Source organism: Neofelis nebulosa, chromosome X (assembly GCF_028018385.1).
Source record: "Neofelis nebulosa isolate mNeoNeb1 chromosome X, mNeoNeb1.pri, whole genome shotgun sequence".
Taxonomy (NCBI): Eukaryota; Metazoa; Chordata; class Mammalia; order Carnivora; family Felidae; genus Neofelis; species Neofelis nebulosa.
Window position 1 is genome coordinate 62,426,872 of NC_080800.1, and position 19,429 is coordinate 62,446,300.

General features: G+C 38.4%; 1 pseudogene; it reads left to right on the plus strand.

Moving 5' to 3' along the window:
• The first annotated feature begins 14,659 nt into the window (after positions 1 to 14,659).
• On the plus strand, positions 14,660 to 15,758 carry LOC131502315 (MARCKS-related protein-like; annotated as a pseudogene).
• The last annotated feature ends 3,671 nt before the right edge of the window (positions 15,759 to 19,429 follow it).

The following is a 19,429-nucleotide window of genomic DNA, read 5'->3' on the forward strand; positions in this document are numbered from 1 at the left end:
AATATAGTAGTGTGCCCTTATCCATGGGGGATATGTGCTAAAACACCCAGTGGATGCCTGAAACTGTAGATAGTACTGAACCCTATATATACTATTTTTTTCTTACACATACATACCTATGATAAAGTATAATTTATAAATTAGACACAATGAGAGATTATCAACAATAATAATAAAATGGAACAATTATAACAATATACTATTTAAAAAGTTATGTGAATGTGATCTCTCTCACTTTCAAAATATTGTACTGTACTCCTTCTTGTGATGATGTGAGATGATTAAATACCTACATGGTGAGATGAAGTGAATATGTAGGCATTGTGACAAAGACAACTACTGACTTTCTGATGTGTCAGAAGTAGGATCATCTGCTTCCAGACCACAGTTGACTAAGGGTAACTGAAACCACCAAAAGTGAAACTGCAAGAGGAGTTAAGATGGCAGAGTAGTATGGGCATTCTGAGTTTGTCTCATCCTTGAAACACAACTACATCAAACCATTGTGAACACCTAGTAAATTAATCTGAGGGTTAACACAACAATATGCATAATTTGAGAGAGATCTTGGCAAGTACATGGTGCAGAGAGGTGAACTGGGAGAGAGAAAAGCCATGGTGCCACAGAGGGTAGGGAGCTGTTTTCATGGAGAGGACAGAGAGAGAAAGAGAAAGGGGGGGAGAGTGCAGTGTGTTGGGATCACACAAGAAAAGCATTCCCCTTGAAAGTAGCTGGAGACTCTTTCCATAATTTGGCTATTGTTGAAAGCACTGCTATAAACATAGGGGTACATGTGCCCCTATGCATCAGCACTCCTGTATCCCTTGGGTAAATTCTGAGTCGTGCTATTGCTGAGTCATATGTGGATCTTGAAAAACTTAACAGAAGACCATGGGGGAAGGGAAGAGGGAAAAAAAAGTTACAAAGAGGGAAAAAGGCAAACCATAAAAGACTCTTAAATACAGAGAACTGAGTGTTGATGGGGGGTGGGAGAGAGGGGAAAGTGGGTGATGGACATTGAGGAGGGCACTTGTTGGGATGAGCAGTGGGTGTTGTATGTAAGCCAATTTGACAATAAATTATATTTTTAAAAAGTCAAAAAAATAATAATGTTAGTAATAAATAATAAAATCTGCAATTAAAAAAAAAGAAAGTAGCTGGAGAGAAATAGAAAGTGAAAACACTCGCAGGGGAATGGACAAGAAATCTGTCCCCCAAAACCAATGATGGGGAAAAAGGAGAGGTTTCAATAACACCAGTGTTTTGTTTTTGTTTTTGTTTTTGTTTTTATAAATAGTAGAACACAGAGTCTGAAGTTTGGACCTCAGTGCCTGATGGTGTTCCAGTGAGAAAGTAGGGCAAATCCCCAGCAGTGGGCATCAGTCTGAGGGGCCCCTGTGCTGCATGGGAAGGAAGAAGTGGTTCTCCAGCTTGGAGTGCATTTGGTAAAGGCAATAGGGCCTCTCCGCTGACAAAAGTCCTGGCAGGCCCCAGAGATCTGCCATGTTTACTGGTATGGGAACAAAGACACTGGCTAAGGGCAGCAAAACCTGGCACTTGCTGTGTGTTGCAATTTACCATGAACTCTGAGTCTCTGCTGCTTCAAGGTTGCATGAACATTTTCTGGGACAAGTTGGTACCTGGCCATTGATCAATGAGACCCTCCCCGAGGATCAGTATGGGTCCCAGCTGCAGGTGGGTTTCTGAAGTATAGGGTTTTGAAACACAGCCCCATAACGATAAAATTCTGCAGGGAATCTCCACCTGGCAATTGGACACAGACAACTTGGACACATGGTAAATGCAGGGAGCAGACTAAAGTCTGAGGCAAAGGAAGAGTGATCATGAGTCTGTGAGGGCACAAAATGCCTTCTTTGAAGACTAGAGAGCAGAGTGAAGTAATTTTCACTTCTAGCCAACCTGATTGATCAACCCCAGTGAGCTAAGCAGTGCCACCAAGTGGAAAACAGAGCCTTTACACCAAGCCCCATCCACCTGTGCCCTCCAAGCACATCTCCCCTAGGGCAAATTGGCCTGAGAAATAGAGCAGCAAGTTTCTTCCCCAGAGAACCAGAACAAATCCCTTCCACCTGCTTAGTCTATGGATCATAGACGGCTACAAACTTTCAGCTCTAGGACAAACTGGATCTAGCTTCATTTGGGCTTCTTTTTGTTTGGTTGTTTATTTTCTTTGCTTTTGTTTTTGTTTATCCTGTTTTTTTTCTTTTATTTTTCTTTCCTGGATAAAGAAAGAGCAATTTTTTAAATTCTATTTTATTTTGTTTAATTTATTCTATTCCATTATTTAAAATTTTTTAATTTAAATTTTTTTAAATTCTATTTTCTCTTCTATCAAGCTTCTCTTAACAAGCAGATCAAAACAAACCTATGATCTACCCTCCTTTATCTGATTTTGTTTCGTTTAAAAATTTTTAATTTTAACTTTTTTAATTGTGTTAATTTTTTTTCTTCCTCCAAAATGACAAAATGGAGGAATTCACCCCAAAAGAAAGAACACGAAGAAGTGATGGCCAGGGATTTTAATCAACATAGATATAAGTAAGATGTCGCAACTAGAATTTAAAACCACAATTATAAGAATACTAGCTTGGGGAGCCAGACCAACAATGAACCATCCTACACACCTAGAAAACTGCTTAGAGGATTAACACAACAATCTGCAAAACCTGAACCACAGAATTCAGCAGAAGGCTGCAACTACGCAGCTCGATATCTGAAGTGATCTAGTGGGAAGGGCGAATCCCCAGGGACAGAGTGGGGTCCGGGAGGTTCTTGGCCACATGGGGAAAAGCAGTTCCACTGCTGGAAGGACATTTGGTAGAGACTATTGAAGCCACCTGGTCCCAGCAGACCCCAGAAGGTGGCCACATTCGCTGGTGCTGGGATGAGGTCATTAAGGGTGAAGCCTGGTGCCAGGTGTGTGTTATTTTCCATAATCCCTGAGATGCTGCTGCTACACTGTCTCACAAACATTTTCTGGGACAAGCTGGCACCTGGCCACAGTCTCAGGGCACCAGCAACAACAGGTCCAGCAGGCGCACCTGGATGCAGCCGATATTTGGCCATTGCTCATTTGGCCATTGCTTGGTAAGACCCTCCTGAAGAGGGGCGGAACAGGTCAAAGCCACAGTCCCACGGAAGTAGGGGGCCAGGGAAAATGGCCGCATCTGAGACAAGGCTTGGGAGAGAGGTGCTCCCTGGGGCCTGGTCACGGAGAGTGAAGAAGTGGGGAGTGGACAAGAGCTGAAGACAGAGGACGGCTGCATGATTGTTGATCCAGGAGAACAAACTGGGTGGCTGGGTGGCACCATTTTCACTGCTCTCGCACATGCACATACACACCTTCGAGCCCCACAACAATCCACCCCAGTAGGCTAGCAATGCCATCTAGTGGAGAGCGGAGCTGTTACACAGAGCCCTGCCCAAGTGGGCCAACTTTGCTCTTCAGAAACACAAGTTTCACCACTGGCTTAATTTATCAACTATAAAGAGCTACATAGACTGACTTCTAGGGGAAAACAAAGCAATTTCAGTCCTACTTCAATCTGTTAGCAGGTTCATCTATTCACTTTTCTTTTTTTTTCTTTTTCCTTTTTCTCTGTTACAATTCTTTTTCTTGAATACAGAAAGAGAAAAAAATTATTTTTATTTTCTCAAATTTATTAAAAATATCTTGCTTTAGGGGCGCCTGGGTGGCGCAGTCGGTTAAAGCGTCCGACTTCAGCCAGGTCACGATCTCGCGGTCTGTGAGTTCGAGCCCCGCATCAGGCTCTGGGCTGATGGCTCGGAGCCTGGAGCCTGTTTCCGATTCTGTGTCTCCCTCTCTCTCTGCCCCTCCCCCGTTCATGCTCTGTCTCTCTCTGTCCCAAAAATAAATAAAAAACGTTGAAAAAAAAATATCTTGCTTTAATTTTTATTACCATACTTTTTACTTTTGTGTAAATTTTTTCAAATTCTACTTTACTTCCATCATTTTAGTCTACTTCAGTGTACTCACCTTTTCAAATTCTCAATTTCCTTTTTTTTCTTTCTTTCTTTTCTTTTTTTTCTCTTTTTCGTTTCTTTTTTTCAGTGCAGAAAGAGACAACCTTCATTTTTACCTTCAATTTCTATTAAAAATATTTTTCTTTAATTTTTATTACCATATTTTTTGCTGTTATGTAAATGTTTTCAAATTCTATTTTACTTCCATCGTTTTATTTTAGTCTACTACAGTGTATTCACTTCTTCAAATTTCAAATGATTTTTTCTTTTTTTAATCTTTTTTCTCTTTTTCATTTTTTTCTTAAATACATAAAATGACAAAATTCATTTATTTTAATTTTTAGTAAAAATATTTTTATTTAATTTTTTCTACTTCATTCTTTATTTTGTGTATAATTTTTTCAAATTCCATTTTACCCCCATCATCTCATTTTAGTCTACTTCAGTGTATTCATTTTTTCAAATTCTCAAATGATTTACTTCCCCCCCACCTTTTTTTTTCTAATCTGTCAAACCACTCTCAAGACCCAGACCAAAACACACCTAGGATCTCGCATCATATATTCAATTTGTGTGTGTGTGTTTTTAATATTTAATTTCAATATTTCTTTAATTTTAATTTTTTATTTGAATTTTCCTACCTCATTAAGTCCTTTTCTTGCCTCAAAATGACAAAACAAAGCAATTCACCCCAAAAGAAAGAGCACAAAGAAAAGACAGCTAGGGATTTAGCCACAAAGATACAAGCATGATGTCTGAACCAGAATTTAAAATCATGATAATAAGAATACTAACTGGAGTCGAAAATAGATTAGAATCCCTTTATGCAGAGATAAAATAACTAAAAATAGCCAGAATGAAATTAAAAATGCTATAACTGAGCTGCAATCACGGATGTATGCAGTGGCGGCAAGGATGGAGTAGGCAGAACGGAGAATCAGCCATATAGAGGACAAATTATAGAGAATGAAGAAGCAGAAAAAAAGAGGGAGATTAAGGTAAAAGAGCACGATTTAAGAATTAGGGAAATCAGTGACTCATTAAAAAGGAACAACATCAGAATAATAGGGGTCCCAGAAGAGGAAGAGAGAGAAATAGGGGTAGAAGGGTTTTGTGAGCAAATCCTAGCAGAAAACTTTCCTAACCTGGTGAAAGACACAGAAAATCCAGGAAGCACAGAGGACCCCCTTTAGATTCAACAAAAACCAACCATCAACAAGGCATATCATAGTCAAATTCACAAAATACTCAGGCAAGAAGAGAATCATGAAAGCAGCAAGGGGAAAAAAGTCCCTAACCTACAAGGGAAGACAGATCAGGTTTGCAGCAGACCTATCCACAGAAACTTGGCAGGCCAGAAAGGAGTGGTGGGATATATTCAGTGTGCTGAATCAGAAAAATATGCAGGCAAGAATTCTTTATCCAGCAAGGCTGTCATTCAAAATAGAAGGACAGATAAAAAGTTTCCCAAGCAAAACTTAAAGGAGTTTGTGATCACTAAGCCAGCCCTGAAAGAAATTTTAACAGGGACTCTCTGAGGGGAGAAAAGATGGAAATATATATATATATATATATATATATATATATATATATATACCAAAAGCAACAAAAGATTAGAAAGGACCTGAGAACACCACCAGAAATACCAACTCTACAAGCATCATAATGACAATAAATTCTTATCTTTCAGTACTCACTCTAAATTTCAATGGACTGACTCAATGCTCCAATCAAAATACATAGGGTAACAGAATGGATAAGAAAACAAGATCCATCTATATGCTGCTTACAAGAGACCCACTTTAGACCTAAAGACACCTTCAGATTGAAAATAAGGGGATGGAGAACCATCTATCAGGCTAATGGTCAACCAAAGAAAGCTGGAGTAGCCATACTTATATCAGACAATCTAGACTTTAAAATAAAGACTGTATCAAGAGATGCAGAAGGGCATTATATCATAATCAAGGGGCCTATACCAAGAAGACCTAACAATTGTAAACATTTATGAGCCAAATGTGGAAGCACCCAAATATATAAATTAATTAATCACAAACTCATTGATAGTAATACCATAATAGGAGGAGACTTCAACACTCCACTCACAGCAATGGACAGATCATCTAATCAAAAAATCAACAAGGAAACAATGGCTTTGAATGACACACTGGACTAGATGGACTTAACAGATATATTCAGAACATTTAATCCTAAAGCAGCAGAATATACATTCTTCTCAGTGCACATGGAACGTTCTCCAGAATATACCATATACTGGGACACAAATCAACCCTAAGTAAGTACAAAAAGATAGAGATCACACCGTGCATATTTTCAGACCACAGCACTATGAAACTCGAAATCAACCACAAGAAAACATTTGGAAAGGTAACAAATACTTGGAGACTGAAGAACATCCTACCAAAGAATGAATGGGCTAACCAAGCATTTAAAGAGGAAATTAGAAAGTATATGGAAGTCAATGAAAATGATAACACCTCAACCCAAAACCTCTGGAACACAGCAAAGGCAGTCATAAGAGGAAAGTATATAGCAATCCAGGCCTTCCTAAAGAAGAAAGAAAGATCTCGGATATACAACCTAAGCTTACACCTTAAGGAGCTGGAAAAAGAACAGAAAATAAAGCCTAAAACCAGCAGAAGACAGGAAATAATAAAGATTAGAGCAGAAATTAATGCTATCAAAACAAAAAAAAAGTATAACAGATCAATGAAACCAGAAGCTGGTTCTTTGAAAGAATTAACAAAATTGATAAAGCACTAGCCAGTTTGATCAAAAAGAAAAAGGAAGGACCCAAATAAATAAAATCAAGAATGAAAGAGGAGAGATCACAACCAACACAACAGAAATAAAAACAGTAATAAGACAATATTATGAGCAATTATATGCCAATAAAATGGGCAATCTGGAAGAAATGGACGAATTCCTAGAAACATATATACTACCAAAATTGAAACAGGAAGAAATAGAAAATTTGAACAGACCCATAACCAGTAAGGAAATCGAATTAGTAATCAAAAATCTCCCAAAACACAAGAGTCCAGGGCCAGATGGCTTTCCAGGGGAATTCTACTAAATATTTAAGGAAGAGTTAACTCCTATTCTCTTGAAGGTGTTCCAAAAAATAGAAATGGAAGGAAATACTCCAAACTCTTTCTATGAAGCCAGCATTACCTTGATTCCAAAACCAGACAGAGACCTCACTAAAAAGGAGAACTATAGACCAATTTCCCTGATGAACATGGATGCAAAAATCCTCCACAAGATATTAGGCAACAGGATCCAAAACACATTTAAAAAAGTATTCACCATGACCAAGTGGAATTTATACCTGATGTGCAAGGCTGGTTCAATATCCGCAAAATAATTAACGTGATTCACCACATCAATAAAGGAAAGGACAAGAACCATATGATTCTCTCAATAGATGCAGAGAAAGAATTTAACAAAATACAGCATCCTTTCCTGATAAAAACCCTCAAGAAAGTAGGGATAGAAGGAGAATACCTCGAGATATAAAAGACATATATGAATAACCCAAGACTAATATCATTCTTAATGGGGAAAAACTGAGAGCTTTCCCCCTAAGGTCAGGAACAAGACAAGGATGTCCACTCTCACCACTGTTATTCAACATAGTATTGGAAGTCTTAGCCTCTGCAATCAGACAACACAAAGAAATAAAAGGCATCCAAATTGGCCAGGAGGAGGTCAAACTTTCACTCTTTGCAGATGACATGATACTCTATATGGAACACCCAAAAGATTCCACCAGAAAACTGCTAGAATTGATTCATGAATTCAGCAAACTTGCAGGATATAAAATCAATGCACAGAAATTGGTTCGATTCCTATACACCAACAATGAAGCAACAGAAAGAGAAATCAAGGAATCAATCCCATTTAGAGTTGCACCAAAAACCATAAAATACCTAGGAATAAATCTAACCAAATAGGTGAAAAATCTATACACTGAAAACTATAGAATGCTTATGAAAGAAATTGAAGAAGACACAAAAAAAATGGAAAAAGATTCTATGCTCCTGGGTAGGAAGAACAAATATTGTGAAAATGTCGATACTACCCAAAGCAATCTATATATTCAATGCAATCCCTATCAAAGTAACACCAACATTCTTCACAGAGCTAGAACTAATATTCCTAAAATTTGTATAGAACCAGAAAAGACCCTGAACAGCCAAGAAAATCTTGAAAAAAACACAGCAGGAGGCATCACAATCCCAGACTTCAAGCTATACTACAAAGCTGTAATCATCAAGACAGTATGGTACTGGCCCAAAACCAGACACATAGATCAATGGAACAGAATGGAGAACCCAGAAATGGACCCACAAACGTATGGCCAACTAATCTTTGACAAAGCATGAAAGAATATCCGATGGAATAAACACAGTCTCTGCAGCAAGTGGTGCTGGGAAAAGTGGACAGCGACATACAGAAAAATGAACCTGGATTACTTTCTTAAACCATACACAAAAATAAACTCAAAATGGATGAAAGATCTTAATGTAAGACAGTACGCCATCAAAATCCTCAAGGAGAAAGCAGGCAAAAACCTCTTTGACCTTGGTCACAGCAACTTCTTACTCAACACGTCTCCAGAGGCAAGGGAAACAAAAGCAAAAATGAACTATTGGGACTTCATCAAAATAAAAAGCTTCTGCACAGCAAAGGAGACAATCAGCAAAACTAAAAGGCAACCGACAGAATGGGAGAAGATATTTGCAAATGACATAGCAGATAAAGGGTTAGTATCCAAAATCTATAAATAACTTATCAAACTCAACACCCAAAAAACTAATAATCCAGTAAGAAATGGGCACAAGACATGAATAGACACTTCTCCAAGGAAGACATCCAGATGGCCAACCGACACATGAAAAAATGCTCAGCTTCACTCCATCAGGGAAATACAAATCAAAACCACAATGAGATACCACCTCACACCTGTTAGAATGGCTAACATTAACAACTCAGGCAACAACAGATGTTGGCAAGGATGTGGAGAAAGCATCTCTTTTGCATTGTTGGTGGGAATGGAAGCTGGTGCAGCCACTCTGGAAAACAATATGGAGATTCCTCAAAAAACTAAAAATAGAACTACCCTATGACACAGTCATTGCATTCTAGGCACTTATCCACGGGATACAGGTGTGCTGTTTCAAAGGGATACATGCACCCCTATGTTTATAGCAGCACTATAAACAATAGCCAAAGTATGGAAAGAGTCCAAATGTCCATCAATGGATGAATGGATAAAGAAGTGGTATATATATACAATGGAGTATTACTCAACAATCAAAAAGAATGAAATCTTGCCATTTGCAACTACGTGGATGGAACTGGAGGGTATTATGCTAAGTGAAATTAGTCAGAGAAAGACAAAAATCATATGACTTCACTCATATGAGGACTTTAAGAGACAAAACAGATGAACATAAGGGAAGGAGAACAAAAATAATATAAAAATAGGGAGGGGGACAAAACAGAAGAGACTCGTAAATATGGAGAACAAACTGAGGGCTGCTGGAAGGGTTGTGGGAGGGGGGATGGGCTAAATGGGTAAGGGGCATTAAGGAATCTACTCCTGAATTCATTGTTTCCCTATATGCTAACTAATTTTTATGTAAAATTTAAAAAATTGATAATAAAATAAAATAAAAAAGAATACTAGGTTGGGTTGAAAAAAGCATAGAAGACACCAGAGAATCACCTTCGGCACAGACAAAAGAACTAAAACCCAGTCAGGCCAAAATTAAATGTTATAACCAACATGAAATATCAAATGGATGGATGCCATGATGGTGATGGTGGATGAATCAGTAGTGCATCAGTAATATAGAATATAGAATAGTAATATAGAAGATAAAATTATGGAAATTAATGAACCTGAAGAGAAAGAAACAAAGGCAAAATATTACGATACAAGAGTTAGAGAATTCAGCAACTTACTAAAGAGGACTAACATTCGTATCATAGGGGCCTGAGAAGATGAAGAGTGAGAAAAAGGGACAGAACGTTTATGTGAGCAAATTATAACTGAAGACTTCCCTAATCTGGAGAAGGGCACAGCCATCAAAATTCAAGAAGTACAGAGAACTCCAATTAAATTCAACAAAAGCTGACCATCACCAAGGCATACCATAATATCAAATCCACAAAATACACAGACAGGGAAAGAATCATGAAAGCAGCAAAGGGTAAAAAGTCCTTAACCTACAAGGGAAGACAGGTCAGGTTCACAGTTGATCTGTCCACAGAAACTCGGAAAACCAGAAAGGAGTGGAGGATATATTCAATGTGTTGAATCAGAAAAATATGCATCCAAGAATTCTTTGTCAAGCAATGCTGTCATTCAGAATAGGAGAGATAAAAGAGTTTCCCAGACAAAAAACACTAAAGGAGTTCATGACCACTAAACCTGCCTTGCAAGAAATTTTAAGCGGAATTCTTTGAGTGGAGAAAACAAAACAAAAAACAAACAAACAAACAAACAAAAAAAACCCCCAAAGCAACAAAGACTAGAAAGGACCAGAGAACATCACCAGAAACGCCTACTTTACAGGCAACACAATGTCATGAAATTAATACCTTTCAATAATCACTCTGAATGTAAATGGACTAAATGCTCCAATCAAAAGACATAGAATATCAGAATGAATAAAAAAACAAGATCCATCTATATGCTGCCTACAAGAGACTCATTTTAGACCTAAAGTCACCTGTATATTGACAGACAAACGAGATTTAAAAACAAGACTGTAACTAGAGATGAAGAAGGGCATTATATCATAATTAAGGGGTTTATCCATCAAGAAGATCCAACAATTGTAAATATTTAAGCTCCCAACTTGGAAGAACCTAAATATATAAATCAATTAATAACAAACATTAAAAAAAAATCTTTGATAATAATACAAAAATAGTAAGGACTTTAACACCCTGCTAACAGCAATAGACAGATCATCTAAGCAGAAAATCAACAAGGAAGCAATGGCTTTGAATAACACACCCAAGCAGATGGACTTTACAGATATCTTCAGAACATTTCATCATAAAGCAGCAGAATGCACTTTCTTTTCAAGTGCACATGAAATATTCTCCAGAATAGATCACATAATGGGTCACAAATCAGCCCTCAACAAGTACAAAAAGATTAAGATCATACCATGCATATTTTCAGACCATAATGCTATGAAAGTTGAAAACAACCACAAGAAAAAAAATTGGAAAGACCACAAATACTTGGAGGGTAAAAAACATCCTACTAAAGAATGTATGGGTTAACCAAGAAATTAAAGAGGAAATAAATAGGTACATGAAAGCCAATAAAAATGAAAATGTGACAGTCCAAAACTCCAGGATGAAGACTGGTATGCAGGTGGTCATAAGAAGGAAGCATATAGCAATCCAGGCCCTTCCTAAAGAAGAAAGGTCTCAAATACATAACCTAATCTTAGACGTAAAGGAGCTGGAAAAAGAACAACAAACAAAGCCCAAAACAAGCAGAAGAAGGGAAATAATAAAGATTAGAGCAGAAATCAATGATATTGAAATTAAAAAAAAAACACAGAAGAGATCAGTGAAACTAGGAGCTGTTTCTTTAAAGAATTAACAAAATTGATAAGCCCTTAGCCAATTGATCAAAAAAAAAAAAAAAGGAAAGGACACAAATAAAATCATTAGTGAAAGAGGGGAGATCACAACCAACACCACAGAAATACAAACAATCATAAGAGAATATTATGAGAAATTATATGCCAATAATTTGGACAATCTGGAAGAAATGGATGAATTCTTAGAAACATATAAACCACCAAAACTAAAACAGGAAGAAATAGAAAATTTGAACAGACCCATAACCAGGAAAAGTATTGAATCAGTAATCAAATATCTCCCCACAAAGAAGAGTCCAGAGCCTCATGGCTTCCCAGGGGAATTCTACCAGATATTTAAAGAAGAGTTAATACCTATTATTTTGAAACCATTCCAAAAAAACATAAATGGAAGGAAAACTTCCAATCTCATTCTATGAGGCCATACTACCCTGATTCCAAAACCGGGCAAAGGCCACACTAAAAAGGAGAATGACGGACCAATTTCTTTTTAAATATGGATGCAAGAATTCTCAACAAGATACTAACAAATTGAATCCAAAAATACATTAAAAAATTATTCACCATGATCAGATGAGATTTATTCCTGGGTCACAAGGGTGGTTCAATATCTGCAAATCAATGTTATACACCACATCAATAAGAGAAAGAATAAAAACCACATGATCTGCTCAATATATGCAGAAAAAGTGTTTGACAAAATACAGCATTCTTTCTTGAAAAAAACTCTCAAGGAAGTAGGGATAGAAGGAGCATACCTCAACATTATAATGTCTATATATGAAAAACCCACAACTAATATCATCCACAATGGGGAAAAACTGAGAGCTTTCCCCCTAAGATCAGGAACACGACAAGGATGTCCACTCTCATCATTGTTGTTCAACAATAAAACTGGAAGTCCTAGCTTCAGCTATCAGACAACAAAAAGAAATAAAAGGCATACAATTTGGCAAGGAAGAAGTCAAACTTTCACTCTTCATGGATGACATCATACTGTACGTGGAAAACCTGAAAGAGTCCATCAAAAAACTGCTAGAACTGATACATGAATTCAGCAAAGTCCCAGGTTATAAAATCAACATACAGAAATCTGTTGCATTACTATACACCAATAATGAAGCAGCAAAAAAAAGATATCAAGGAATCAATCCCATTTACAATTGCACCAAAAACCATAAGATACCTAGGAATAACCCTAACTAAAGGAGGTAAAAGATCTGTATGCTTAAAACTATAGAATGTTTGTGAAAGAAATTGAAGAAGACACAAAGATATGGAAACATATTCCATGCTCATGGATTAAAAAAAATATTGTTAAAATGTCGATACTGCCCAAAGAAATATACATATAGAATGCACTCCCTATCAAAATGATATGAGCACTCTTCACAGAGCTAAAAAAAGCAATGCTAAAATTTGTGTGGAACCAGAAAAGACCATGAGTAGCCAAAGTAATGTTGAAAAAGAAAACCAAGGGGCGCCTGGGTGGCGCAGTCGGTTAAGCGTCCGACTTCAGCCAGGTCACGATCTCGCGGTCCGTGAGTTCGAGCCCCGCGTCAGGCTCTGGGCTGATGGCTCGGAGCCTGGAGCCTGTTTCCGATTCTGTGTCTCCCTCTCTCTCTGCCCCTCCCCCGTTCATGCTCTGTCTCTCTCTGTCCCAAAAATAAATAAAAAGCGTTGAAAAAAAAAATTTAAAAAAATAAAAAAAAATAAAAAAAAAAAAAGAAAACCAAAACTGGAGGCATCACAATTTCGGACTTCAAGCTGTATTACAAACCTGTAATCATCAAGACAGTATGGTACTGGCACAAAAACAGACACATATATCAATAGAATAAAACAGAGAACCCAAAAATGGACCCACAAATGTATGGCAAACTAGTCTTCAACAAAGCAGGAAAGACTATCCAATGGAAATAAGACAGTCTCTTTAGCAAATGGTGTTGTGAAAAATGGACAGCGACACGCAGAAGAATGAACCTGGAACCCTTTTTTATACCAAACACAAAAATAAATTCAAAATAGATAAAAGACCTAAATGTAAGATAGGAAACCACCAAAGTCCTACAGGACAAAACAGACAGCAACCTCTTTGACCTTGGCTGCAGCAACTTCTTACTTAACATGTCTACAGAGGCAAGGGAAACGAAAATAAAAATGAACATTGGGACCTCATCAAAATCAAAAGCTTCTGCACAGCAAACAACCAACAAAACTAAACAGCAACCAACGGAATGAGAGAAGATATTTGCAAATGACTTATCAAGTAAAGGGATAGCATCCAAAATTTATAAAGTTGTTATCAAAGTCAACACCCCAAAAACAAATAATCCAGTGAAGAAATGGGCAGAGGATATGAATAGACACTTTTCCATGAAAACATCCAGATGACTAACAGACACATGAAAAGATGCTCAAAATCACTCATCAGCAGAGAAATACAAATCAAAACCACAATGGGATACCATGTCACACCTCTCAGAATGGCTAAAATTAACAACTCAGCAAACAACAGATGTTGGCAAGGATGTGGAGAAAGGGGACCCCTCTTACACTATTGGTGGGAATACAAACTGGTGTAGCCACTCTGGAAAACAGTATGGAGGTTCCTCAAAAAATGGAAAATTGGACTACCCTATGACCCAGCAATTGCATTACTAGGTATTTATCCAAACGATACAAAAAAATCACAAAAAACAACACCCCATTGTTTATAGCAGTGCTATCACCAATAGCCAAATTATGCAACAAGCCCAAATGTCCATCAATGATGAATGGATAAAGTAGATGTGGTATAGATTCTGGCACAGGTCGGTGGGCACAGCTAGCGGGTCCTGAGGTGGAAAGGGGGTGAAGCTCTGTTCACCCCCATACTCCTCCCCCTCAGGTACAAGCGTCACCCCTTTGCCAGCCAGGCCAACCCGGCTGAACTATCCACTGCAGCACAAGGGGAAGGGGGGGGCGGCTCCGGGCGACCCCAGTAGACCCCCATCATGGGAAGCCAGAGTTCCAAGGCTCCCTGGGGCAAGGTGACCACCAAGGAGGCAGCTGGCACCTCCCCTGCTAAGGTAAAGTGACAGGAGAATGGCCACGTGAAAAGCAGTGGAAACTTATCCCCCAAGGGCGAAGGGGAATCGCCCTCCATGAACGGAACAGAGGAGGCAGCCAGGGGCCACTGGCGATCCCATTGAGCCATTACCCCCTAGCCAGGGCATTGAGGTCAAGGGGGATGCCCCCACCAAGGAGACCCCCAAGAAGAAGAAGAAATTCTCTTTCAAGAAGCCTTTCAAACTGAGTTGTCTGTCCTTCAAGAGAAATGGGAACGAGGGTGGGGGTGATACATGACTCCTCACCCAAAGAGGAAGAGCAGAAGCAGGGGGAGATCAGTGCCTGTGGCAAGGAAGGCATAGCTCAGGAAAGGGCCAGGAGCCCCAGGCCAAAGGGGCAGAGGCTGGTGTTGCCTCCAAAGGAGGAGACACAGAAAAAGAGGCAGGGTCTACAGAACCATCCACTCCCGTGGGGCCGGATAGTGGCCCTACACCCACCAGTGAGCAGAATGAGTAGCTGGGTGAGGAAAGGTAGGTGAGCTCTAAGCTGCAAAAATTGTGCTGTCCTTGTGAGGTCACTGCCTGGACCTGGTGCCCTGGTTGCCTTCCTCTGCCAAGAAAGGAAGGGGCTGTTGCCCCCTCCCATCCACGTTCCCTCTCCTTTTCCCTCCTGTGGATTCTCCCATCCTCCATTTGGCCTTTCTCTTAAGGTCAGTTGAAGATGGTCCCTTGCAGTTTCCCAAGTTAAGTTAGTGATGTGAAATGCTCCTGTCCCTGGCCTTACCTCTCCTGTCCCCACCCCTACAGAAGGCAATTGCTGGTTTTCTTCCCCAATTCTTTTCCAAGTAGGTTTTGTGTACTCTTTTCCCCAAATCCCTGAGCCAGATATGGAGTACCTACACTCCCAAACCCTGAGGGTCCAGCCTCCCCCTCCACCCCCATTGAGTTTTTAGTCTCTTGTCCTGTGCCTAGTGGCACCTGGGCTGGGGAGGACACTGCCCCTGTCTAGGTTTTTATAAATGTCTTACTGAAATTCAAACCTCCAGCTTGTGAATCAACTGTGTCTCTTTTTTGACTTGGTAAGCAAGTATTAGGCTTTGGGGTGTGGCAGGGAGGTCTGTAATGTGAAACAACTTCTGTTGTCTTCTTTTCCCCCTCCAAACCCCAGATTTGTACTTTTTTTCTAACTGCTAAAACCATTCATTTCCACGTGGTTTTAGTGTAACATTGGGAAAATGAATAAATGTCATCCCTTTAAAAGAAAAAGAAGTGGCTTATATATATTGCATGTACATATGTAATATATGTATATATGTATAGTGTATGTACCTATGTAATATATGTACATATATACATATGTACAATGGAATATTACTCGGCCATCTAAAATAATAAATTCTTGCCATTTGCAACAACATGGATGGAACTAAAGTTTATTATGTTAAGCAACCTAAGTCTTTAAGAGAAAGTCAAATATCACATGATTTCACTCAGATGTGGAATTCAAGAAACACAACAGATGAACATAGGTGAAGGGAAGGAAAAATACAATAAGATAAATCAAGAAAGAGGCAAACCATAAGATAATATAAAATACAGAGAACAAACTAAGGGTTGCTGGAGGGAAAGAGGGTGGGGAGATGGGCCCCTTGGGTAATGGACATTAAGGAAGGCACTGGGTGTTATATGTAAGTGATGAATCACTAAATTCTAAATTCTACTCCTGAAACCAATACTACACTATATCTTAACTAACTGAATTTAAATAAAATAAATAAAATAAAATAAAATAAAATAAAATAAAATAAAATAAAATAATTTATTTCAAAGACTAAAACTATGCAGAGATCTCAAACTTTGATCCTCTCATTAGAAGGACCTACTGGTTTAGATAAGGCTGGTCACTGTAAAGGAAATAAAACTGGTTAGTTTTTTGGTTTGATGCACATATTTGTGAAGACTGCAGAAACCCAGATTGCTTTTTCTAAGAGAGAAAATCCATGGCCAAGGTGTATACATCCCACTTCACCACTCCCTGCCCCTTCTCTTTATTTGAAGACCTACTTCAAATATTTTAGTAGGTATCAACAGGGACTTCTGAGCAGAGTCAAAAAACAAAAAGAATGGCATGGATAACTAACTGAACTATCATTTATCAGTCAAGACAAAGAAGTAGGGGAATTGAGTACTGGAGCTTGTAGCTTTGACTTGTTAGCTAATGGGTGGGTAGTTGCAGAGAATAAGAAGAGTGAATTGAACTATCCACAATGTAGTGCTTTGATAGGCAGCCAGTTCACAATATTCAGAACTTGTAAATGCTTCTGTGTTTTGCCTGAGTGATGAAAGGGGAGGCCAGAAAAGTGTTTTGATTAGGAAAAGACATTATGTGCTCTTTTTAAAGTTTATTTATTTATATTTGAGAGAAACAGAAATGGTGTGAACAGGGGAGGGAGGAGGGGCAGAGAGACAGGGAGAGAGAATCCCAAGGAGACTCTGCACTGTCAGCAGAGCCTAATGCAGGACTCAAACTCATGAACCTGTGAGATCATGACCAGAGCTGAAACTAGGAGTTGGACACTTAACCAACTGAGCCACCTAGGTGCCCTTATACTTTATATAATTATCTTAAATGCCTTTGTTTTTGTCAGATTTAATGAGGTACAATTGATAAATAAAATTCTAATATATTTAAAATATATATTGTCATTATACACACAAACACACACACACATACACACACACACACACACACACACACACACACGCTGTGAAAGGATCCCCACCATCATCTAGTCAATCATCACATCCATCACCTTGCACATTTGTGAGTAAGGTAGTTTCATGAGAAAATTTAAGTTCTACTCTCTTAGAAACCTGAATTAGACATTTACACACCACTCTTGGATTTAAAAACTGTAACCAAGAGGGCTTAAATGTCTGCTGATAAAGTCTGCTGGGTAAAATCTAATATCTGGGTCTTATATGACCATGTCATAATGTGCTTAATGACAACAAGGAGTGCAGTGAGAATATACCATGTAGGAAATTGGTTCTATGGGGCTGATTTTACCAAATGAAGGTTGAAGTTGGGGTATCATTCATTAGACAAGTGTTTTTTGAGCACCTACTATGTGTAAAGCATTGTGTTATGCTATCTTATAGATCAATGAACTTTCACAAATATGGCAGATGCTATGGGGGATACATACTTCTGCCTTCAAAGAGGCTACAGTTTATTAGGGGAGATAAGACGTATACAAAAAAGAATTATAGAAATATAAAAGTAACAGTGGTTTAGTGTCATGTTAATGGTACACATGACTATGAAATTTCAGAGATGAAGAAATAATTTCCTAACAGAATGATCATGGATGTTTTACAGAGGGATGGACAGGATTTCGTGTATGCATGTATTTGGATTTCTTTGAAAATGTGAAAAGAGACTATAAGGAGGATGACAGAGCATCTGTTCTTGGATTCTAGCAACAGTAGGTAGGGAATAGGTTTAAAATACATCAGAGTAATTTGGGGTAACATATGAAAAGCATCTTCCTGATTCTATGGACAGTAAGACACTGGAAGACACAAGAAAACTTAGAAAGTTTACAACATTTTAAAGTTGAAGATTAGATAGTCATAAACCTGTGATAGTTTAAAATGAGTATTTTGTACAAGCAGGTAAATGGTACTGCCTCCTTGGATGTTTTCCATCAGCACAGTTATAACATGTTTGAAATGGAATTCATCTTTTTTCCTTCACCATCCTAAACTAGCTCCTCCTCCTGAGTTATCCATCTCAGTGAATAACTGGACCATTCACCTGCTCAAGGTCAGAATCCTTGATACTCTTCTCTCTCCTTCACTTCCTACATCTAAAATGCCACTAAGTCCTGGTTATTCTACCTCCAGAATCTCTCTTGAGTTTCCCCACTTCTCCCCAACCCCACTGCCACTTCCCTAGTTCAGTTCCCCATCATTTTCCCCTAAAGTGCCATGTTAGTCTCCAAAGTGGTCTCACTGTTTACAAATGTAAGATAAAAGTTTCAAGGGAAACTCAAGAAGTTCTTTCATCTCCTTACCAGTGCATTTTACCACCATCCCCCAATATTATTGGAATTATCTTCCTAAGACACATGTCTAAACTTCGGCTCACTTCTTAATAATAATTTTTCCCTACAAAGGCCAAATATCATTTTAGTGCACATTCTTAGTTCAATCTATGATAATAAAAGTCTGATGACTTCTTTTTCTTATTTTTTTCTTATTTATTTTTTTAAAATTTACATCCAAGTTAGTTAGTATATAGTGCAATAATGATTTCAGGAGTAGAATCCAGTGATGATTCATCCCTACATATAACAGTCAATGCTCATCCCAACAAGTGTCTTCCTTAAAGCCCCTTGCCCATTTAGCCCATTCCCCACCCACAACCCCTCCAGCAACCCTCAGTTGTTCTCTATATTTAAGAGTCAAAGTCTGATGACTGAGTAATAGGGAGAACAAGCTGGAAAGAGAGAGAATTACAGGAATAGAAAAATTTGTTCAGAGCTTTATTTGTTCACTGAAGGTGAACTCAAAGGCTACTACAAGAATTAAAAGGTGAGAAGCTCTACCACCAATGTTACACTAAGAATCTATTTTCATTTAATACACATTTACTAAACCTTATGCAAGGGCCTTAATAGATGCTGTGGGAAATACAAAAGTGGACAATTT